Source organism: Pinus tabuliformis, chromosome 4_1, assembly GCF_031772625.1.
Source record: "Pinus tabuliformis cultivar Carrire ecotype Pingquan chromosome 4_1, CPIR1, whole genome shotgun sequence".
Lineage (NCBI taxonomy): Eukaryota > Viridiplantae > Streptophyta > Pinopsida > Pinales > Pinaceae > Pinus > Pinus tabuliformis.
In genome coordinates, this window is record NC_142303.1 from 29,651,909 (window position 1) to 29,676,827 (window position 24,919).

Consider the following 24,919-nt stretch of genomic DNA (forward strand, 5'->3'; position numbering starts at 1 on the left):
AAAACTACTCAAGCGTTGAGGACAACACTTTTTTGAAGGAGAGGGGCATGTTGGGTCCCTATAATACTAGTGTTTACCCCATTACTATTGTAGTTGCATCCCTTATTAATATTGTTGTGCCCCTATTATCCCCATATTGTTATTGCTGTGCCCCATAGAATCACTCTATTGTTATTTTTGTGGCTTTATATTATTATTGTTAGGTTGGCTGGGTTATACTGAGACTCCTTAGACTCCTATATATAGAAAGGAGGTTTTGTCATTTGAATCATTGAAGAATTGTTCATTTATGTAATGTAAAGGAGGTTGCCCCCTCGAAGAGGCTGAATTCTAAGGCGTTGATATATCTTTTCTATCTTTTCTTGAGCTGGTTTCATATCATCGTGGCATTCAAAGAGTTCATTCATAAATTTCTAGAGGTGTATTTTGATGATTGGACTGTGTTTGGCTTGGTGAAGTGCCATGTTACGAGTCTGCGTCTTATGCTGGATACATGTCGAAGGTATCAGATCGCACTGAACTTGAAGAAGTGAATATTTTGTGTGAAATTTGGGATTTTACTCAACCATGTCATATGTAAGAAGGGATTCATGCTGGACCTTGCGAAGATCATCGTAATTGTGAATTTGGAAGCTCCTAGGAATGTGAAACAACTACGCGTGACATTGGTACACATTGGGTATTACAAAAAGTTTATCAAATCATATGCTCAGATAACTGTGCCGATGGAGAAATTGTTAAAGAAAGATGCAATGTTTTGCTAGGATGAAGACTGTCAATGCAATTTGGATGTCATGAAGGATGGTAACTATGCCTATTTTGGTATTTCCAGACTGGAAGAAGGAATTCCATGTGCATGTAGATGCCTCTTGTATTGCACTAGGAATGGTATTAACACAGGCAGGTGAGGAAGAGATTGATCATCCGATAACTTTCACGAGCATAAAGGTATCCAAAGCTGAGAAGAATTACTCCACTACAGAATGTGAAGGGCTGGCGATAGTCTATTCGCCACAAATGTTCAGGTATTACTTGTCAGGTGGACACTTTAAAATGTATATAGATCACTTTGCGGTGAAGTATCTGGTCAATAAGCTTACTTTGGGGGGGTAGATATGTTGATGGTTACTATTGTTCCAGGAATATGACTTTGAATTGATTGTGAATCTTGGAAGGTTGAATGCAAGCCTAGACCATCTATCAAGGATTAAAAGAGGTGAAGAACCAAATAGCTTGGAGGAAGGAGTGCCGGATGCACAACTCTTTGCAGTGCATGTCGTGGATAGTCATTTTTCTGATATCATTCAGTTTTTAACAACGAGAACAACTCCAAAAGGTTATTCCACTCAACAGAAGAAGGAGTTAGTAGTTCGTGCTGCATATTTTTTAGTGATTGCAGGTCATTTGTATAAGATGTGAATGGATGAGATGTTGTGAAGGTATGTTCCAGAGTTTGAATGCGCTAGTATCCTAGCTAAAGCACATGAAGGAGTCGTAGGAGATCACTATGCAAGGAAATCGATTGCGCATAAGATTTTGTGTGTTGGATTATTGTGGCCGATATTACACAAGGATTCTAAGGCATATTGCAAGGCGTGCACTACTTGCCAACGGACAGGGAAGCCTTCGCAAAGGGATGAATTTCCTTTGAATCCTCAAGTCTCATTGAAGGTATTTGATAAATGGGCCATTGACTTTATAGGTTCAATACAACCACCAAGAAAGCAGACATGTGTGCGGTATATCATTACTACATTAGAGTATTTAACTAGGTGGGCAGAAGCGTAACCAGTGAAGGATTGTACAACGGCCATTGTTGCGATTTTTTTGTTTGACTATGTCTTAACAAGGTTTGGATGCCCTAATATATTGATGAGTGATAGGGGTACACATTTCTTGAATGAAATAATCCACGCGATGCTTGAAGAATTCTAGGTGTATCATCAGAAGAGCATTCCCTATCACCCACATGCGAATGGAATGGTGGAAGATTTTAACAAGATTTTGGAGCATGCATTGACGAAGGCCTACAACATGCAAAGAAATGGATGGGACATGCGTGTACCTATCTTTTATGGGCTTATAGGATGACTTGCAAGAAGTTGACAGGTCAAACGTCGTTTAGGTTGGTCTATGGAATTGAAGCAATAATGCCTATGGAGTATATTGTCCCAAGTTTACGTATTGTAGCATTGACAGAGATGGAAGATCGTGAGACCTTGGAGGAACGACTCACACAGATCATAGAGTTAGAAGAAGGCCTATTTCTTGTAGGATTTAACCAACAAGTGCAAAAGAAATGCGAGAAGAAATGGCATGATCGACATATTAAGTTGTGCACATGTAAGGTAGATGATCTAGTGTTGTTATATGGTAGCAAGTTCACGCAATTTCCAAGAAATTTCCAAATGCACTGGCTGGGGCCATATGTTATTAAGGAGATCCTGGATGGTGGTGCAGTTCAGCTCGTGAAGCTGAATGGGGAACCATTCCCTAGAAAAGTGAATGGAAGTAGGCTAAAGTTGTACACAAGGTATCCTTCCCCTGTGCAATGACTCTATGGAATGAGGACAATCTCAGTAATCTAGGCAGTTGCAAGGGATTGTGGGACTATAAGGTACATTGCCCAACAAAGTGAAAAAAGTGGTAGGGAGGCTATGCGATGGATGACATGAGTGTGCCAGGTGAAATTGCGTTGGATGGGCTGTGCCATGGAGAAAGGTACCACACAGATGGGTCCAAAAGTAGTCGTTGGAGTTACTATTCATGATTTGATGGCCAAAATTCAGTTAAGAGGAGTGGGTAGGTACCATTTATGGCAAAAATATTTGGATATTTTCCGCTAAAGATGCATTTATGATCAAAAATTGGAAGGAAAGGTTGGATTTGAATTCAAATCATCCTATAAATTGAGCATGTTGGTCCGCTGAAGAAAACTTTGCATTTTGAGAATTGTTTGGGCGCTTCTTTGTTTGAAGTTTATGAGTCGTCAATTCTGGGAGGATTTTGTGTGAATCCCAGCATTTGTAGCCTTACCTGAGTGGAACCAGAACGTCATTCACTTGCAAATTACTACCACAAATCTTGCAGAGGCTGTGAGTTTTGAAATTGTTGTTTCTGATGCGCTGGGCCCTAAAATATCAAGTATGGAAGCCACAACCACTGTGCCTACGGTGCTGAGGTTGTCTAGACAAAGTAATATTATTCCAAAGAGAAGAATAAGAAGTTGATGTCAGTGAGACATTCACCAAGGAAGAACACATAGGTGCGATAAAAGGAGAAAAATGATAAACAACCATAGAAAGTGGTCAATTTGGAGGAGGAAGAATTCCAAGGTGTGGAGGAGTTGGATGTAGAGGAGGGCGAGCCTATCACATGGCTCCTAGAGTATATCCCTTCACAGAAGGGAAAAACCAAAGTTACCAAATACCCAGAATCCAGGAAATTCACAATTTCGACACCCCTGTTTCCTGAATAGGTCAAATTCGAAGGCGCAGTCTTAGTGCACTTTCCGGTGCTAAATATGGAAGATTGGGATCTCACAGACCACGATAAATTCCTACATTTTTATACTGGAAAGTACATGATGAATATTTAATACAAAGAGACTAAGGTTACGTGGGGATCCCATGAAATGGGTTAGAGGTGTTGAGCAGGTTGGGTTGCTGCACATGCTTTGCATTTTCACATATCAATAATCAACACGGTGTGCATGCACCAGTTGTTCGCGCTAGTGCACGATGGGTGCCTATGGCTTGGGGAGCCCATCTCGATCACAAACATGTTAATTCATTAGATCACAAAGCTACCCTACAAAGGGGCGAACCCTGACAAGGAATTTGGAGGGAAAAGTGGAGAAAAAGAGTTAGCAGATAAGATGAAGATGGAATATGGTCTTGATAAGAATTTGTGTGGATATTCTATCCACACAGGACCAGGCGGTGCAGTTTGCCACCTAGATTCTTGCAGGGAAGATCACGAGAAAATGTCATGTGAATGAAGTTTTGAAATTGATAGTACCATTAGCTGCCCAGTGTGCACAGGGAGTTCGATACAACTAGGCGAAGTATCTGTGCAAGGAGTTCCTCACTAACTGTCGCGAAGTTCAGGAGGACATAAATCCCTTCCACTATGCATGATTTTTCTGTCAATAGTAGCATGGAATTTGCCAAAGGACATCCAGTTTCCTCCACAAGCAGAAGATTTACCAGATGCAGCAAAGTTCGCTTCATTGTGGGCAACAAAGGATCTGGAAAGGATCAAGGAGTCGAAAATTTTCTGGATCTTGATGGAGATGGACCTTAGAACAATTATCAGTTAGAGGCCAAGGTTGTACCCAACCTTGTTCAAGCAATTTATGGCCTTCGCAGAGTTCAAGGCTGATTTCCACAACGTTTCAATCAGGGCATGGAAGGACCCAAATCACCTACGACGCAAGCTTCCATATTTTGTATCAGAAATAGATGTACAAGATATCGTGGGTAGTTGACCAATGGAATGGAGGGAACCCATAGAGCTTGGTGTATGTACTAGCAAAGGTGCAGAAATATCTGTTGCACAGTCGACTGCTGTGTAGAGTGAAACAAAGAAGCTTAAAAGGTAACGTGAGGTCTGACTGAGCAGAAGCGGAAAGAAACTATTGCTAAGGCAGCTACGGAGAAAGAGCAAGTGGAGAAAAAGTGAGCTGCAAAAGAGCATGAATGCCGAGATACAGAAGACGTCGAAGAATCCACTTCAGAGCATACAGATAAGCAAGAAATTTCAGGACAGGAAGAAGGCAGTGGAGAGGAGCAGAGCACTCCCTTCACCTTGAAGAAGTGTGGAAAGGAGTAGACTGTTGGACAACGAAAGAAGCATAAGTCAGATAAGTAGATGCGCATCGACTCGATGGTCCTGACAGAAGGGGATCTCGAAGAGATTGGTGAAAATGTCAGAGGCAAAACCATAGAGCTATGGAAGCAGTTTAAGCAACAATACATGAAAACGATGGGGAGTGTTGAGAAGGATCTGTGCAAGATGCAGATCCAGACCGGTAGGATTCAGGAAAGCATTGGGCAAGCAAGTGGGGTGAAAGGGAGCCTGGCACAAGTGAGTGGGATAGTAGTAGAGATGGAATAGAATCTGGACCTCAGAGTCATACCTTTACTAGAAGGGTCTGTTCACATAGAGTCAAAGGAGGATCACGTTGTACAAATTACAGTGAAGGAAATGGGAGGAAACTTGGTCGTATTACCACTTTTGACTCTCCATGCACTGCATTAGGGGGTTTTGGATGAGATAAGGATTAGAGAGCAGTGTGCCCTTGCCGTCATTAGTGAATTTAAGGTCAATAATGAGTAGATTTTCATGGAGAAAGATCAGGCACTGAAAGAAAAGGAGGAACTGCATGCACAACCATAGAACAATCCTGCAAGAGAGTTCCAAAGTTGAACATCCCGAAGGATGGCGCAACTATAGAAAAAGTCAGAAAATTGGCTGTTACGGTCCATGCATCAAAGGATGAGATCAACAGGGTTACTTTTGATTTTCAAATAAATATATTAGAACTGCAGCTGAAGTTGCAACCAACTACTCTACCAGAGGTGCGGGAGCAATAGGGAGCAGTGATCAAAGAGAGTATGAACACATTGGATATCGCAGTCATAGACTGTATGATGATCTTTGATCATGCTGTGGAATTATGGACAAGCTTGCAGGAGGAACTAAAGTTTTAGAGGTTGAATACAGATATAAAGGAGACATAGCATTAGTACGATGAAGTCTGAGCGACTGAGCGCACTTTGGCGCCAACACAACGCCTTACAAAATTGAAAGAAGGTAAGCAACTGCAAGCATAGACAGAAGAATTACAGAGAAAAGAGGCTCTTCTAAAGGCTAGATTATAGCCATGGCTAGAGGAAGCATGTTAGCATACTATCTCGCTTCAGGAAAAGCTAAAGGTGTTGTGGCAGACATAGAGGAAAATGCACCTAGCATGGTGGGATAAGTACAATAGGCTGTGGTTCAAAGCGCTGCTGACATAGCAGTATTACAGGTCGAGTTAGGTGGCCTCCATAGCAAGATCAAGGTGCAAACCAAGTGACTCAAGGGCGAGTCACCATATTTTTGTTGGGGTCCTATTGGGATAGGGTCCCTGGGGTCAGTTTTGGGGTTAGTTTAACCCAGTTTTGTAAACGTTTTTTAAAGAATGTAAAGTCTATGTGAAATATGGACTTGAAGCACACAGCTAGATAGGAGTCAAAGGGGTTTTAGCCCCTTGTTTGGGTAAGTGATAGGTCGGTTGTTGAGACTCACACATGGTCCGTTGACCATGGTTTTGTATTGAAGAAAGCTATATATAGTTGAGTCATAGCAAGTCTTAGGAATAACTTTGAATGAAGATTGTTGCTTTGGGCAAGTGCTAAGGCAGGAAAGCTTTTTTCCCTGTACTTAGGCGAAAGGGGAAGGCTCATGTAGCTGATTATGCAAGAGGTCTTGGTAAGTCTGCAGTTGAGTGAGCAAACCCTTACTACTGAGTACGCAGGGTGGCGAAGTCTGTAAATTGACACTGGAACTAAATAAATGCTAATTTTGAATAAATATCTTGCATCTAAGTATTATTGTTGTTAGGACCCTAAATTGTACCTTTTTGATCACATATTTTGCTATCATTTCACCCTTTTCCAATCCATATTTAAAGTCCATGTTATTACTTTAATCCATTTTTCCGAAGGTATACAATATTTCTTCTCATTACTATATGTTTAATTTATTTTACATATAATTACATTACCTTCATAGTTAATTGTTGATTGAATAGTTGCTGAAATAGTTTTATCATTGCAATCTACGTTGCTGAAACAGTCTAAAGACTACAGGTTTATCATTACAGTTTATGTTGCTGAAACAGTTAGAATAGTGCGCAAATCCCATTGCTGAAACAACCCGTGATTTGCATTTTAGATTTGGCAGCAACAAAAGGAGATCATCGAAGGAGCTGTTACACTGGCCGTAGCAAATACATTCCAATGTCGGCATTGTCACAACCATTTTAACAACCTTTTTTTAATGGAAGAACTAATTATCCTGTTTTGGCATATCGGGTTGAAGATAGGATTTAAAATGTAATCAATTGTAATAGATGTCTCCTCTTTAAAAAGAAGAGACATCAACATTAGAGGGACACGGACAGACTGTGGGAAGGTCTAGCTGAAAGTAAAAGGACTAGAATCTTTTGTAATATGATACATTGATAGATGAATAAAATATTGTTCTGAGCATTCCTTTCTAGTTCCTTTTTCTGGGGAATCTTGTGAGAAGGAAAGGGCCCACCTTCATCACAAGATTCACCCATTAAATTCCTGTAGTGTGTTAGGTGTTATTTTCCATTCATACCTTGTTAAGTTCTATTTACTGAATTTGCTTATGCGTTATTGAACTTTGCACTTATTGTTGAAACTTTGTTTTTCAATTGATTATTGCATTACTTTCATAAATTCATTCACAGCTAATCAGTGAGTGTTTTAATTGGTAATCGAGTTTACAGAGTGAGTTTGTGAAGCATAGTAATCAGAAATAGGTGCTGAAGATTCCTTCTTGGGGAATAGGGTCTTGTTCTCTATTATAGCATAACTAGTCTTTTCCTCTGCAGATTGATTTCCTTTCCTAGATTGTTCTTTTTAATGTAATCAAGGATTCTTTGATAATTGTCGACAATAGAGAAATTGTTCCTGCTGTAACTTAGAGTAGAGCTTCAGTTTGTTTAAGGCAAGGTGTGATTAGTATATTTATTACTACAACTTTTTATTGCTTTTGAGATTGAGCATATACAGTGTGTAGTTGCCTTTGAATTAAACAAACTTACCTGGGTTGACAATTCATGTAGCACTTAGTTGTTTGAATTAATAAGCAATTAAAGTGACCAACAATTGTTACTTCTTTTCATATTATGTTCAATCGCTCTATAATATGTTTATGTGGAATAATGTATAAATGTTGCACGAATCCACTGCATCTATCATATTTATGCATGTCTTAAGTAATTATCTGTGTTCGCGAAGTCAAGGGTTAATTATGTTATGATTTCTGATGAATTGGATAGATCTACGTGAAGGCGGATCTAGGGTTATTAATTAATTCATGAAAGTGGATGGGTTGCCTATCTAAGATCTGTAAAGACATATCGCAGACCTTTGCGAGGGTCTAGAAGCCATCTCCTTAGAGTTATAGTATCAGGCCATAGAAAGATACCGATCTGCATGAATGAAGATCTGAGCTACAAGAGCTTAAGGCCGCTTATCACACTATCTCTGGATGCAAAAACCTAGTCCTAGCATCCCCCAATACTACTTTGGGTGAGTCTGCGGCCTTGGCTATTCAGGTTGTTGCCGAAGGGCTAGTATTTAGGGTTTTGTTGGTTGGCGCAAACAACTTTGAACTTGGGTCAGGCCCCCTTAAGCCAAAAAAAATTATGCTAGTTCTTCTTGTTGACCTCCAACATCTTCTTAATTATATTGAACAATGATTTATTGGAAGATTCAGCCAGTCCATTTCCTTTTGGCTAATAAGAAGTTGAAGGCCCCAATGTTATATGATACTTTTCACAAAATTCCATTATCTTTTTAGACTTGAAGGCAACGACATTATCGATGATTATCTTCTATGGGCAACCAAATTTTGACAAGATATTAGATTCAATGAATTCAATGACTATGGAATAAGTAGCTTTCTTGGTTGGGAGCGCCTCAATCCATTTTGTGAAGTAATCTATGGTTGTTAGGATCCATTTGTGCTGAGTTGAAGATGAAGGATGGATCTCTGTTGGTGCCCATATTTGTCCCCAATTTTCTACCTCTCATCCCTATTTTAACCCTCTTTTCCCTATGAAAGTACTCCTACTAGCTACCCTATCACCTACATCACTCCCTAAGCCCCACTAATACATGACTAAGAGGTAAATGCACTTAACTGACATCATTTTGCTATTAAGTGAATTCTTGAGTCATGTCCTTATATGCTAACTATTTATTCATGGGTCTAGCTGGAAGCTTGGTGGAAGGATTGGCAGGTCAACATAAAAAGAAAGATTCCTTTTCATCAACATCAATTTTAGCTTTCATATTCAAACAGTCGATCATTGAACGAATTTGAGACAGTCTGGCCAAGTGGACTCCTTCTTGTTTTGACCATCGAATTTTACACAACGATCTGTAAGGACAAGTGCGATGCTTTTAGGATCAATTTGTTATGTTAAGAATGTAATTCCAAGGCCAAAGATCCTCCATATCATAATAAAAGCAGACTATTCTCATAATAGTAGTCAGTTACTCTAAAAGGAAGCAATTTGTTCTAAGTAGAGTCAATGTGATTTGGAGTAGATCGAGCTGTGCTTAGATTAGTTTATAGTTGCTAAGGTTTCCATAGTTAGTTAAATTTCTATTTTTACATTTACACAGTCACCTTTAAAGGTCATTGTAATGCAATGACAAAGCTAGTTGAGCTAGTTGGTTAAGCATTAGAATTGTTTTTAGTAAGATACATTGTGACTTATGTCAATTGGTTTAGAAATTCTCTATAAATCTCGCTCTTCTAAGACCATGTAGAAAATCTTACTATAGGTTAACTCGATAATGCAATATAAACAAAGCAAAATACTATAACCTACTTCTGCTATCAATTTGTGGAAGCTTAAAGATCGAGTTGAACACATATAAACAGAAGAGGAAGAATCAATCACAGAATACACATGAAAATAATTTTGGGAAAGACTCAGTTAAAAACCCCACTATTTGTATTATCATAAAAGGTGGAAATACATAGTAATTATACAAAGCCTTAGCTCTCACAGCTAGCCAGCTCGTAGTACAATCCTCACAGATGCTCACAGGAAATCCTGGATTCTCAGCGTTCCTCTCTACCCTTCAAGCTCCTATTTCCTTGCATTGTTCCTCTGGGATGATCTTCACCTCACAAAGTGGAGCACTGCTTTCACACACTATTAGAACTGCACAATTGATCCAAATTGGATACTAGAATTCTCTCTAAGTTTTCATGAACTCTTTAAAAATCATGCCAAAGTTTCAAAGTCTTACAAAGATCAAGATTATCAGAGGTATCCTCGTAACAGTTGCAATTGGTGATCAGTGTGGAGCAATGAGAATCATCGGTCAAGCGCGCAGACCGTCGACCCATGGTAATGCGCGCTATCGTGAATTAACAAATCCAGAGGCCATTTCAAGAAATGGGGGTATTTTATGATATGTGATTAGCGATATCGCAGGGCAAACCCCTCAAAGAAGGAAAGGCTACAAGCACCCAGACTCGAAAAATCATAAAATGCAATGGATATCGTTCTGATTCTGTTAGAAGCGGGGTCCCACAAAAATCGACAGAATATCAGACAGGCTTCGAGCGGTAAGCGGTTTCAACCGAGTCCCGCCCGATGCCACACAATGCTTGCCACGCGTCTGGTGGAAGAGAGAGAAAACCGCTCACATCGGATAGGTAAACGTCAGCCGACTTAGCCGCCCGATATGAACAATGACCGTAGGGTCTGGGGCCCCCAGATCAACGACGGAGTTGCGTTCTGATGGATGACTGGATTTGACGAGGTTAACAAGCAGAGTTGTATAAGATTTGAAGTCCGATATGGATGATGCGTTGGTATAAGGTCATGTTTCGTGGGCATTCTTGGAGTTAACGAAATAAACGGCCATGTCCAAGAGAATTGACCCTCATCCATTACAAAATAGGTGGCCACCTCCCTGTGAAGCATTATACAGTGACTGATTATGCAGGACAGAGGGATTCAAAGAGACAGAGGCAGGGAAACTGGAAAGCTAGGAAGTAGAAACGAACAGTTAGGGAGAAGGCTGGATTTAAAGCCACAAAATGATAGAGAGAAAGTAAGCAAGCTAAGAGCAGAGAGCAGAAAGAAGAAGCCAAGCTGACCTACAGAATCAAAGGCAACATTGAGCCAGAGTTAAGACAGAGCCAGAGAGAGTCAGAGAGTTTGTGCACTCCAGAGAAGGCTTGAGAAGTTCAAGCGTACTCCTCTATAAAGCCTGTCATGTATGAGTCTTAGATTGGACTCATACCATTATGACCAATAGAGGTCAAGATTCAGTAAGGAGAGTCTGTGTACTCTAGAGACTTGGGGATCCAAGTACAGTCTTGCTGATTTATATTGTTGTGTGAGACTAAAATTGAGCTCACTATTATAAAAACTCTGCTTTGAAAACATAATAGAGAGGCTGCCACTAAAGGCTGGACCAGGATATGTAGCCCAGGAATATTGGGTGAAATCCTTATTAAACTTGTTGTGTTTATATGTGTTGCCTATTATGTTTTCTTTAACTGCTTCATTGCCTGTGTATTTCGCAATCTTATCGATCCGTTGCAAAAGATAACATAGGCACATTCATGCACATGAGTCTGTAATATCTTATTATTTGTCTTAGATCAATTACAAATCAAGTGGTATTAGAGCTTTAGGTCACGAAGGTTAGACAAGCTTGTGCTGGATTTTGTTGTTGAATGCTAACTAGGACAAAGCTCAAGTTAGGAGAAGGAGAATTGGTTGAAGCTAACCCAGAAATTGGAAGAGTCTATCCTAAGAGGAAAATGGCACAAGAAAGTCCCTTGGAATCAGACTCCCAGTTCATGGACAGTTTCATGACCATGAGAGCCATGATAGAGGAAATGTATAGAGAATTTAAGAAAGGTAGAGATGAAGATTAATCAAACTCCAAACAAGATAAAGGAGCAGAAGAATCTCTCCTCAATGACCATTCTAAAGGCAAAGGGAAAAAAGAAAAGCTTCCCACACTTCCCAATAGCCTTGAAAATGAAAAGAAGACATCTTTGATTAAATTAGATGTTAAATTTGATTTGCCAATATATAATGGAGAGTTGCATGTAGAGAAGCTAGATAATTGGATTAGACACATTGATGTGTATTGGAGGGTGTAGAGCATCGATTCAGATAGAAGTAAGATTCAGATGGCCAGCCTACACCTTAGAGGCATTGCCTTGGTATGGTGGGAAGGTAGGACACAAGCTGACATGAAGAAGCATGGTAAAATCCTTTCTGTCTAGAGTGAATTTGTTTCTGTGATTAAAAAACAATTCTATCCACTAGCTTATATGCATCAAGCTATGATGAGTTGGCAAACTCTTCACCAATTGAAACTACAAAGTGTACAAAGTTACACCCACGAATTTAGAAAAATATCTTTGATTCTAGGCATTTCTTTAGACTCACCTGAAACTCTACTGAAGTATATAGGTGGTCTACATAGTTATTTGAGACATACCATTCTCATGTTTAATCTTACTAGCATAGATGACGTATTTGTTCAGGCTACACATCTAGAGGCTAGGGGAAAGAATGTGAACCCAGAAGTTGGGGGATCATCAAAACCCACTACAAGCAAGAACAAGGAAAAGAGAAGGTAGAAATGGAAAGAGAGGAAGGCAAATGCTGTACAAAAGACCAAACCTTCGTGCACTCACTACAAGAAGGAGGGGCATGATGATGAACACTACTGGATTCTGCATCCAGAGCTGAAACCCAAGAAGTACGATGGAAAAAAGAAGAAGACTATTGCAACTATTCAGAAGGATTTGGGGTCAGACTCAGGGGATGAAACAACAATCACAGCTGCTAGTATAAAAGGTAAAATTTTTGAAGCATCTACAAGAAATTCTACACAAACTATTGATAGTGAAGAAAATGAGAGAAGAAGACATGAGAATTTTCATATTAGAGTTATTTCCAAGCATCAAAAGATTGATACTTTATTTGATAGTGGTTCACAAGTAAACTTAATTTCTGAAGCAATTGTAAAGACACTGGGATTACTAACAACACCTCATAAGAAGTCATATCCATCGGGTTGGTTATGTGATAAAATAAAGCTACAAGTGACTAGACAATGTAAACTTAGGTTTGCCATTGGTTCATCATTTGTAGATGAGATTGAGTTAGATGTAATTCCCTTGGATATATGTGGAATTGTTTTGGGACGTCCTTACTTGTATGATAGAAAAGCAATTTTCTATAGAGCTGAAAACAAGTATCAACTCATTAAAGATGAAATTGAATATATTGTAAGAGCTCATAAACTTAGGGTAGATGAAAAGAATTGTAAATTCATGCAATTTTTTTTTACTGATGGTTGTAAAGGAAAAGAAACCTGATAAAACCAGCATATTTGAAGGCTGTGATGCTAAACAACAAGCTGATTTAGAAAAAGTTGTTTCAGAATATGATATGCTATTTCAAGAACCTAAAAGTCTGCCACCCAAAAAGGAAATAGTACATGATATTAATTTGCAACAAGATGCTCCATTGCCTAACATCAGAATGTACAGGTTATTCACTTTAGAGAATGTAGAAATCAAGAAGTAGGTACAGGAGTTTCTCGAGAAAGGGTTCATAAGACCTAGCACATCACCATGTGGGTCTCCAATTGTCTTGGTGAGAAAGAAAGATGGCTCATGGAGAATGTGCATTGATTACCAAGCACTGAATAAGATAACGATAAAAAATTGTTATCCCCTTCTTCGCATAGATGATCTATTAGATTAGTTGAAAGAAATTGTTTACTTTTCCAAGTTGGACTTGCATAGTGGCTACCATTAGGTCAGAGTTGAAGAGCAAGATGCATGGAAGACTATTTTCAAAACAAAGCAGAGTCTGTATGAGTGGTTAGTTATGCCTTTTGGCTTAACTAATGCTCCTGCTACTTTCATGAGAGTAATGGATGATGTACTCAGGCCTTTTATTGATGATTTTGTCATTGTATATCTAGATGACATTCTTGTATTTAGTAAAACATGGGAAGAACATTTGAAGCATGTAAAGCAGACTCTAAATGTTTTGAAAAGAGAAAATCTTTATGTTAAACTATCAAAGTGTGATTTTGGCAAAACATCTTTGAATTATTTGGGTCACATTGTAGGGAGTGGTGAATTTAATATTGATCCCTCTAAAGTTGCAGTCATTGTAAACTGGCCTAAACCCAAAATCTACTACAGAAGTTAGAAGCTTCCTAGGAGCAGTACAGTGTTGGAGAAAGTTTATTGCTAACTTTTCCTTGATTTCAGCTCCCTTACATGCTTTAACATGATTGAACCAGGTGTTTTAATGGGGAGGCAAACAATAGAAAGCCTTCGACACCTTAAAAGAAAATATTAGTACAGCACCAGTACTAGCATTGCCCGATCTTTAAAGACCCTTTGAGATTGAAACGAATGCCAGTGACTATGCCATGGGAGTAGTGTTGATGCAGCACAGTAAACCCATATGTTATCATTATGAGACATTTAATTCTGCAGTAGTTAATTATCCCACATATGATAAAGAATTGTATTCATTAGTATAGAGTGTGAAAAAGTGGAAACATTATCTAATGGGCAAAGAGACAGTTATACATACTGATCATCAACCACTTCAATATTTACACTCACAAACTAAGTTGCAGTAATCAAGACACTATAAGTGGATGAGTTTTCTACAATAGTTTCATCTTGTCATCAGATATAAAAAGGGCATAGACAATAAAGTTGCAGATATGTTGTCCAGACCAATCATAAATGCATCTATTATACTTAAGCATAATTCAGTATTGCATGAAAGCTACATTGAACAATATGCTCAAGATATAGACTTTAAAGATGTATATGAAACTTTAAGTCATGGAAAACAAGTAGAAGAATTGGATTATCATGTTAAGGACCAACTCTTGTATCATTTTGGAAATTTATGCATTCCTTAAATTGAAAGAGTAAAGATAATTTGAGAAGCACACACTTCTCTAATATTAGGTCACTTTGGTGTAAGTAAAACAGTTGCACAGCTGCAAAGATTTTGTTATTGGCCAAAAATGAATGAAACAATTTCTAGATATGTAAGAGGGTGTACCATGTGTGCTAAAAGCAAGCCCAACAATAGAAAAATAGGCTTGTACACTCCACTACCAGTTCCTTCTCATCCTTGGGAGAGTGTTTCCATGGAATTTATTGGGGGACTGCCTATATCTAGAAAAAGTCATGACGATTTATATGTTATTATGGATAGGTTTAGCAAAATGTGTATTTTAATACCCTGTAACAAATAGATTACAACTAAACAAATAGCCATGTTGTTCTTTCAGCATGTATGTGTTCATTTTGGATTACCCACTTCCATTGTATCTGATCGAGATTCCCAATTTTTTGGGAAATTTTGGTCAAGTCTGTGGGAATTGATGGACACCAGACTGAAGAAGAGCACAACCTTTCATCCACAAACAGATGGCCAAATAGAGGTGGTCAACAGGACAATGATCCAGTTGGTCAAAGGCTATTGTAGCAAGCATCCCAAGCTTTGGGATGAACATTTATGTTATGTGCAACATGCTTACAACCATGCTAAACATTCTTCTACACAAATATCTCCTTTTGAGACCTATTTTGGTTTCATACCAAGGTCTCCCTTGGATTTTGTCTTTGGTAAAGTCATAGTGGTTGATGGACATAGTGATGTGGACAAGGCAACCAAGTTCATTGAACAAATCCAAGAGATTCACCAGGCAGTACAGGAACAATTGGAAATGAGCCAAGCCAAGTACAAGGCAAGGCATGATAAGCATCTGATTGAGCATAGTTTCCAAGCTGGTGATCAAGTCTAGTTGTATATTAGCAAAGACATAATGCAAGGTGATGGTAAGAAGCTAAAGACGATAAGGTATGGACCTTTCAAGATACTTGAGAAAATGGGTGAGAATGCTTTTCGCCTTGATTTTCTAGCTTACATGCACATCTATTTAGTAGTTAATGCAAAAAGCTTGAGACTGTTTGAACCTTCATTAATTGAAGATCCCGCAGAGCAGAGTCAGTTGCCTTCTATTGATGATCTTTTGCCTAAATATCTCAACAAATTGCAGGAAGATATAGTTCTAGATAGGAAGGTGAGAACTACATGCAGAGGGGATGTTGAGTACCTCAGGATTGGACTCAAAGGTTCAAAACCAAGTAGTGCAAGATGGATAGAAATTGGGCAAGCGAGGAATCTATATCCTCACTTGATTGATGCTTAAAAATCAACTTTTGGTGGTCCAAAAGCTTTTTCGATGGGAAGGCCGTGATCCAAATTGGATCCTAGAACACTCTCTAAGTTCTCATGATATCTTTAAAAATCATGCTAAAGTTTCAAAGTCTTATAAAGATCAAGCTTATCGGAGGTATCCTCGTAATAGTTGCAATTGGTGATCAGCGCGGAGCAACGAGAACCGTCGATCAAGTGTGCAGACCATCGGCTCATGGTAACGCGTGCTATCGTGAATTAGAAAATCCAGAGGCCATTTCGAGAAATGGGGGTAGTTTCTGATATGCATTTAATGACATTTCGCTAATCGCATATCGCAGGGCAAACACCTCAAAGAAGAAAAATCCGCAAGCACCCGGACCCAAAAAATCATAAAATACAATGGATATCATTCCAATTCCGTTAGAAGCAGGATCCCACAAAAACCGGCAGAATATCAGAGGGGCTTCAAGCGGTAAGTAGTTTCAACCGAGTCCCGCTCAATGCTAGACAATGGTTGCCATGCGTTTGGCAGAAGAGAGAGAAAACCGCTCACATCAAATGGGTGAATGTCATGCGACTTAGGTGCCCGATCTGAATGATGACCATAAGATTTGGGGCCCCCATATCAATGGTAGAGATGCATTTCGATGGATGACCAGATTTGATGAGGTTAATAGGTGGAGTTGTATAAGATTTGAAGTTCGATATGAACGATGCGTTGGTAGAAGGTTGTATTTCGCAGGCATTCTTGGAGTTAACAGAATAAATGACCATGTCCAAGAGAAATGACCGTCATCCATTATGAAATACATGGCCACCTCCCTATGAAGCGTTATACAGTGACTGATTACGCAGGACAGAGGGATTCAAACAGACAGAGGTAAGGAACCCAGAAAGCCAGGAAGCGGAAACGAACAGTCAAGGAGCAGGCTGGCTTTAAAGCCACAAAATGATAGAGAGAAAGTAAGAAAGCTAAGAGCAGAGAGTAGAAAGAATAAGCCCAACTGACCTATAGAAGCAAAGGCAACATTGACCCAGAGTTAAGATAGAGCCAAAGAGAGTCAGAGAGTCTGTGCACTCTAGAGGAGGCTTGAGAGGTTCAAGCGCACTTCTCTGTAATGCCTGTCATGTATGAGTCTCAGATTGGACTCATACCATTCTGACCAATAGAGGTCAAGATTCAGTAAGGAGAGTCTGTGAACTCTAGAGACTTGGGGGATCCAAGTACAGTCCTGCTAATCTATATTGTTGTGTGAGACTCAAATTGAGCTCACTATTGTAAAAAATCTGCTTTGAAAACATAATAGAGAGGCCGCTACTAAAGGCTGGACTGGGAGACGTAGCCCAAGAGTATTGGGTGAACTCCTTATTAAACTTGTTGTGTTTATATGTGTTGCCTATTATGTTTTCCTTAACTGCTTCATTGCCTATGTATTTCGCAATCTTATTGATCCGTTGCACAAGATAACATAGGCACATCCATGCACATGATTTTGTAATACCTTATTATTTCTCTTAGATCAAATATCAGATCATCAATCCTCAAGGAATTATTTCCTTCTGCATGCATGAGTTTTCTTTATAGGAAAACACATGAACCTGATAGTACATTGTCCTTGTCTTTAATCTTAACTAGGTCTTTCTCAGATTAGACATGCATGAGTTTCTGATGAGGGAATATTCAGTTAACTGGAGTACACTAGTTGAGTGCATGCATGCATCAACTAACTATTAACTCACCATTAGTTCCTCAAATAGTTTGGAACTAATTTAACTGGACTTAACTCAGTAAACTAAGTCAACTAATTACAACTCAAATATAACTCAATCTTATCTCATAAATTTTTGGGATAACTCTTGCATGACTTCATAAAGACTTATAAATTGAATTTCTCCAACTAATTAATTTGAAACAAATTAATTAATTATTTCCAAGTAGCTGTTAAGACTAAATTCGATTTTAATTCTCAATTTAATTCGAGGACAAATTAAAATTGGAATATTCTTGTTGCGACATTTTAACACTACTTCTCAAGAAGAAAGGGATTATATGCAACCATGATCCTATCTCTATGGAACTCAAATTTACACTTTGACAATGTCTTTGTCAAAATGTCAGCATCTTGCTCCTCTGTCAAAATATACACTGCAACAACATGATCATCCTCGATCTGTGAAAAGCCACGGGCAACAAATCTTACCTTATGCTTCTCCGCACTACCATCAGTAGCTTGATTTACCTTGTAAACCAATGAGAACTCATAACAGACTTGTTCTCTGGTCTCGAAACCATGTCCCAAACACTGTTACGAACTATGGAGTCATACTCCTGCACCATAGCATCAACCCAAATTGGCTGCTGCACTGCTTCCTCAAAGGAAGATGGCTCAGTCTCACACATTCCCCAGCAAGGGCCATGTATCTAGTGTACCTCTCAGGTGACCTCCTCTATCTATGGTGAGAGGACGGTATTCCCAAATTCTCTCTCTCATCCTTCAACAATCTGTCAGCTTCTCTTGTGCACTTCCGTCCATCTCTGGAAGTCTCTACTTGAGTGGATGTCTCCAATCCTGGAACCTATGCATGCAGCTGCTCTGCATCAGTCTGAGGCTCCTCCTCCTTAGGAAACAACAGTTCCTCCATAACCTATAGTTGGAGCTCCCTCTCAAGGGAAACTTGCATGGCCTTCTACTCATCAAAATTGAGATCTTTGTGAACCACTATCCTCCGACTGGTAGGCAAGTACACCCGATAGTTGTGAGGTGTATCAGTGTACCCCACAAGTATCCCCAACTTTGCTGTCGGCTCAAGCTTCTTCCATGCATCCTTGATCACATGGCAATATACCAATGAGCCAAAGATCCCGAAGTGACCCACATCTGGTCTCTTACCGAAGAAATATTCCTCTGGTGTCTTCATCCCAAGTATGCGATGCAGGCTTCTATTATGCAAATAGACCACTGTGTTGCATGCCTTAGCCCACAAGTGAAGTGGTAGGCCTTGGTCATGCAACATTGACCGTGATGCCCCTACAATAATTTTTTTCTTCCTCTCGGCCACCCCATTCTATTGTGGGTTATGAGGTGCCGTCAACTCTCGTTTAATTCCTCCACTGTACAGAATTCCTTAAACTCTTGAGAGACATATTCTCCACCGTTATCACTTCTCAAGGCCTTGATCTTCTTCCCTGACTCTTTCTCGACCAAAGCTTTGAACTCACAAAACATTGAGAAGGTTTGGTCCTTCTTCTGCATGAAATAAATCCAACATTTACAAGAATAATCATTAATGAAAATCACAAAATACCTTTGCTTCGATGTGGACGCTTTCAAGAAGGGTCCACACACATCAATATGAACTCGCTCTAAGATATCCTCTGCTCGACTGTCTCATTCATGAAAGGAAGACTTGGTGTACTTTCCCAAGGTACAACCTTTTCATGTGTCAACTTGCTCAAGTTTACCTTTGGGAAGTCCTGTAGATATCTGTTGCATTATCTTCAAATCCCCATGATGAAAATGGCCCAACCACCTATTCCACAACTCGCCAATGTCTTGGCTTTGCACCAATTATGCTTTCGTACTCAATGCTGCATAATCATCTACCTCTAATTTATAGATATTCTTCACTCGAATCCATATGCTTTTGGTCTGACTCGTGGATATTTGTCTTAGGAACACCTTTCCTTTACTGAAGACAACATCGTAGCCTTTGTCCTCCAACATCGCAATCAATACCAAGTTCTTCTTCAGTCTAGGCACATACTTCACATCTATCAAGGTGAGAGGAGCTCCATGCTCCCTCTGAAAAGCAACCGTGCCCACTCCTGAAACACTATAACTTTTGTCATCACCCATCTCTATGCACATCTTGAGGTATTTCTCCTCCAAGACACTGAATAAACTTTTATCGCCGGTCATGTGGAATGAGGCTCCACTGTCAAGATACTAGACACAACCCATCATCAATGACACCATGCATGCGATGAGGATAAAGTCCATTTAGAACTGAGAGGCTAATGCCTCACCTTCTGATCCTTTTGAGGATCCCTTCTTAGACTTCTTCGATGGCAATTAGTCACATAATGTCCCATCTCGTGACAATTAAAGCATCTTACTTTAGAATTTTCACCCTTCTTCCCTTTATGAGAAGAATTTGATTTGGAATGGGAAGCCTTCCCCTTCCATTTCCTTGCCTTACTTGCTAAGGCCAAATTTTCTTCATCATCATCCTTGTATGAAGAACCATCTCATGTGCTCCTCCTGATCTCCTCCTGCATAAGATCTGACCACAGTCGTTCCCAATCTGGCAGTTTTTCCCTTCCATTCATAGAGTCCTGGTAGCTATTCCAACTCTTTGGAAGGCCAAGGAGAGTGAGGCTCACCATATCGTCATCGAAAATAGTTATTCCCACAATACCAAGCTCATCTCTGCATGTGGTGAGCTTTTTCAGATATGTGGAAATAGCAGTGCCCTTCTCCATCTTGATTCTTTGAAGCTTATCCTTGAGTGCTAATTTCCTCTAGTCGCTACTGTTTTGGTAGAGGTCCTTCAATTCTTCCACATTGAAAATGGAGTATCCTTCCCATGGAGACTCAAGACAATATGGTCTCGAAATCCCTCAAGGATGATCTGTGTTGAAATGTGGCATGGAAAATAATTAATTAATTCATCTTGAGTTAATTAGTTGGATAAATTCAAGCTAGAAGTCTTTGTGAAGTCATGCAACAATTATCCCTTTGATTGAGAGATTATCCCTTAATTAAGGAGATAAGGATGAGTTGTATTTGAGTTGTAATTAGTTAGCTCAGTTAACTAAGTTAAGTCTAGTTAAATTAGTTCCAAACAGTTTGAGGAACTAATTGTGAGTTCAGTCAGTTAATGCATGCATGCATGAAACTAGCGTACTCCAGATAATTGAAGATTCTCTCATAAATAACTCATACATGTCAGTTTAGACAAAGACCCAGTTGAGATTAAAGATAGGAAGAATGTACTATCAGTTGCAAGAATTTTCCTATAAGAAAATCTCTTGCATGTAGAATGAATTCATTCCTTGAGATTTGCACATTTTTACAGTGTCTTGGAGCAGTGTGTGAGATCAATGTCACACAAGGTTACAACAGGAACACACACGGGAAAACTGTGTAAGGAAATAGGAGGCTTATAGGGCAGAGGAAAAGATATATGAGTTGTCTATTCTATGTATGAGCAGCAGTGAGGGATTGTACTGAGAGTTGGATAGCTGTGAGAGCTAAAGATGTGTGTAATCCTAAGATATTTCCACTTGTATGATAATATAAATAGCGGGGTTTTTAGTTGAGGCTTTCCCCAGAGTATTCTTCTGCATTTCATGTGTATTGATTCTTCTTCTCTGTTGTATGTGTTTGGTTTGATCTTGCTCAAATCGATTAAGCTTTCGCAAGTTTGATTGTAGAAGTAGATTAAGTATTTTTCTTTAGTTATATTACATAATCAGGTTAATCTACAGTGAGAATTTTTACATGGTATCGGAGCAAAGGTGATTGAAGTTGTGAATAGTATACTGAAGAAGGGAAATTTGAACTTTGAAGTTCTTGGTTGGAGGAGTAAAATCGAATTCTTATCATACTTCTATGTTCACCAATGGCATTCAATGGTTTGAGACTCGAGTATGTGCTGGATGGCAGCTCAAATTACATAGAATGGAAGCATCGCATGGAAGCGGTATTAGAAGACAATGGTTTGAAGGATTTCACTGATCAAGAAATCCCCAAGCCAGTAGCAGCTAATGCATAAGAATTTGTTGCAAGAAGTGTGTGGCAAAGGTGGGACAGATTCTTCTGGAGGAAGTTTGAGACCATATTGTCTCGAGTCTCCATTGGAAGGAGACTCTGTTCTCAACATGGAAGACATTGAAGGACCTCTATCAGAACAATAGCGACCAGAGGAAACTTGTACTCAAGGATAAGCTTGGGAAAATCAAGATGGAAAAGGGTGATACTATTTCTATATATCTGAACAAGGTCACCACCTACAGAGATGAGCTTGGTAGTGTGGGAATAACTACAGTCAATGATGATATTGTGTGTCTTTCTCTCCTCGATCTTCCAAAGAGTTGGCATAACTACCAGCACTCTGTGACTGGAAGAGAGAAACTGTTGGATTGGGAATGACTGTTTTTGGATCTGATGTAGGAGGAGATCACGAGGAGATCAGGAGGAGCACCAGAGATGGTTCTTCATCTAAGCATGATGATGAAGAAAATATAGCCTTAGCAAGTAAGGCAAGGAAAGGGAAAAGGGAAGCTTCCCGTTCCAAATCGAATTCTCTCATGGAGGGAAGAAGATTGACAAATCTAAAGTGAGATGATTTAATTGTCATGAGGTGGGCCATTATGCAACTAATTTCCCATTGAAGAAATCCAAGAAGGGATCCTCGAAAAGATCAGAAGGTGAGGCATCAGCCTCTCAATTCGAATTGGATTTTACCCTCGTCGCATGTATGGTTTCATCGATGGTGGGTTGTGTTTGGTATCTTGACAGTGGAGCCTCATTCCACATGACCGACGATAAAATTTTGTTCAGTACCTTGGAGGAGAAAGACCTCAAGATGTGCATAGAGATGGGTGACGATGAGAATTACAGTGTTTTAGGAGTGGCCATGGTTGCTTTTCAGAGGGAGCATGGAGCTCCTCTCACCTTGACAGATGCGAAGTATGTTCCTGGACTAATGAAGAACTTGGTATCAATCGCGATGTTGGAGGACAAAGGCTATGATGTTGTCTTCAATAAAGAAAAGGTGTTCCTAAGACACATAGCCATGGGTCAGACCAAGAGGATTGGGATTCAAGTGAAGAATCTCTATAAACTAGAGGTAGATGACTGCTGCATTGAGTTCGAAAGCAAAATCGGTGCAAAGCCAAGACATTGGTGAGTTATGGCATAAATGGTTGGGCCACTTGCATCATAGGGCCTTGAAGATAATGCAGCAGATCTCTACTGGACTTCCCAAAGGTAAACTTGAGCAAGTGGACACATGCAAAGGTTGTACCTTGGGAAATTATGCCGAGTCTTCCTTTCATGATCGAGACAGTCAAGCTGAGGCGATCTTAGACCGAGTTCGTACTGATTTGTGTGGACCATTCTCGACAGCATCCATCGCGAAGAAAAGGTATTATGTGATTTTCATTGATTATTTTTCTCGTAAATGCTGGATTTATTTCATGCACAAGAAGGATCAAACCTTCTCAAAGTTTTGTGAGTTCAAAGCTTTGTTTGAGAAAGAATTAGCAAAGAAGATCAAGGCCTTGAGCAGTGACAATAGTGGAGAGTATGTCTCTCAAGAGTTTAAGGACTTCTGTGCAGCGAAAGGAACTAAACAGGAATTGATGACACCTCATAACCCAAAGCAAAATGGGGTGGTTGAGAGGAAGAATAGAATGATTGTGGGGGCAGCTCGAGCGATGCTGCATGACCAAGGCCTACCACTTCATTTGTGGGCTGAGGCATGCAACACAACGGTCTATTTGTAGAATAGAAGCCCGCATCACATACTTGGGATGAAGACACTAGAAGAAGCTTTCTCCGGGAAGAGACCAGATGTGGGTCACTTCAGGATCTTTGGCTCATCGGTATATTGCCATGTGACCAAGGATGCCTAGAAGAAACTTGAGCTGACAATAGAGTTGGGGATACTTGTGGGGTACACTAATACACCTCAAAACTATCGGGTGTACTTGCCTACCAGTCGGAGGACAGTGATACGTAGAGATCTAAAGTTTGATGAGAAAAAGGCCATGCAAGTTTCCTTTTAGAGGGAGCTCCAACTACAGGCTATGGAGGAAATTTTGGTTCCTAAGGAGGAGGAGCCTCAGACTGATGCAGAGCATCTGCATGCAGAGGTTCCAGGAGTGGAGACATCCACTCAAGCAGAGTCTTCTAGAGACGGGCAGAAGCGCACAAGAGAACCTGATAGATTGTTTTCAGATGTGAGAGAGAATGTGGGAGAACCATTTTCTCAGCGCAGACAGAGGAGGTCACCTAATAGGTACACTAGATACATGTCCCTTGTTGGGGAATGTATTGAGACTGAGCCATCTTCCTTTGAGGAAGTAGTGCAACAGCTGATTTGGGTTGATACTATGGTGGAGGAGTATGACTCCATAGTTCGGAACAGTGTTTGGGATGTGGTTCCAAGACTATAGAACAAGTCAGTTGTGAGTTCCCGTTGGCTTTACAAGGTAAAGAAAGCTGGTAACGGTAGTGTGGAGAAACATAAGGCAAGATTTGTTTCCTGTGGTTTCTCATAGGTTGAGGGGATCGACTATGATGAGACTTTTGCTCCTGTCACAAGGTACTCATCTATCAAATCGATGTTGGCACTATCAACATAGATGGGTTGGAAGATCCATTAGATGGATGTGAAGACTGCATTCCTCAATGGCAAGATTGAGGACGAGGTGTACATAGAGTAGCCAGAAGGTTTTGAGACCTTCAATCATGAGTCGCATGTGTGCCGACTCAAGAGATATTTGTACGCGCTGATGCAAGCACCTTGTGCTTGGTACACTAGGATCAACAACTACTTCACCGGGTTAGGCTTCACAAAGAGTGAAGCGGATGCGAACCTATATCACATCATTGTGAAAGGTAAGCCATTGATCATTGTTATTTATGTTGATGATCTCATATTAATATGTGGTGATTAGTTGATCATGTCTTGCAAGGAGGACCTTGCAAGAGAATTCGAGATGAAAGACATGGGTCTCATTCACTACTTCATTGGCATGGAAGTGTGGTAGAAGGATGGGGAGTTGTTTGTGTCTCAGGGCAAGTATGCCAATGAGATACTCAGGAGATTCCACATGGAGAAGTGCAAGCCCATGCA